This window comes from Belonocnema kinseyi, chromosome 7, assembly GCF_010883055.1.
Source record: "Belonocnema kinseyi isolate 2016_QV_RU_SX_M_011 chromosome 7, B_treatae_v1, whole genome shotgun sequence".
In the NCBI taxonomy this organism is placed as follows: Eukaryota; Metazoa; Arthropoda; class Insecta; order Hymenoptera; family Cynipidae; genus Belonocnema; species Belonocnema kinseyi.
Window position 1 is genome coordinate 78711683 of NC_046663.1, and position 654 is coordinate 78712336.

At 25.4% G+C, this 654-nt stretch overlaps 1 protein-coding gene across 8 annotated transcripts in view; it reads right to left on the minus strand.

The window, feature by feature from the left end:
• LOC117177056 (AF4/FMR2 family member 4-like) overlaps positions 1 to 654 on the minus strand; it is a 376982-nt gene that overhangs the window by 86029 nt on the left and 290299 nt on the right. The gene's annotated exons all lie outside the window — the stretch shown is intronic.

Consider the following 654-nt stretch of genomic DNA (forward strand, 5'->3'; position numbering starts at 1 on the left):
TTGAAAATTAAAATTCGAAAATTTTTTCTAAAGCCTCCAAGGGACTTCGTTTTCGCACGAAAAAATTTTATGTGCCCTTATTGCATCCGGACCCACAATTTCTCAACAAAAAATTGTCTTACGTGCATTACAATATGAATAATGTTATTTTAAATCTAAATAAAGCCAAAAGAATTTGTTTCAGAGGACTTTAAAATAATTTTAGTTAAAATCAAAAGAATTCAAATGAATTGGAAAAAATCGAAATTAAAAAATCATTGAATTCAGTAAGTCTGAGATGAGCTTCGAAAAATTCCAGGTGATTTAAGAACACTTCAACATGAATTAAACTTTAGGACACATCAATAAAAATTAAGGTTAAATTCCAAGTGAATTCAAATGAATTGCCAAAAATATTGAAAATCTCTTCAGATATTTCAAATTCTTGAAAATCTTTTCAAATCCCTTGACAATTTTTAAATAAACTTCAATAAGATTTTAAATAATCCCTAAAATGTTTAAATATCTTTAAATTCCTTTAAAATTATTGAAATTTAAAAAATGTGTGGGATCGTTTAAAATACCCTAAAAGATTAGACTAGAATTTAATAATTATAATTCAAAAATAGATATAGGCCTGAATTCAACAGCGGTTAATCCATTGGTTCATTTATT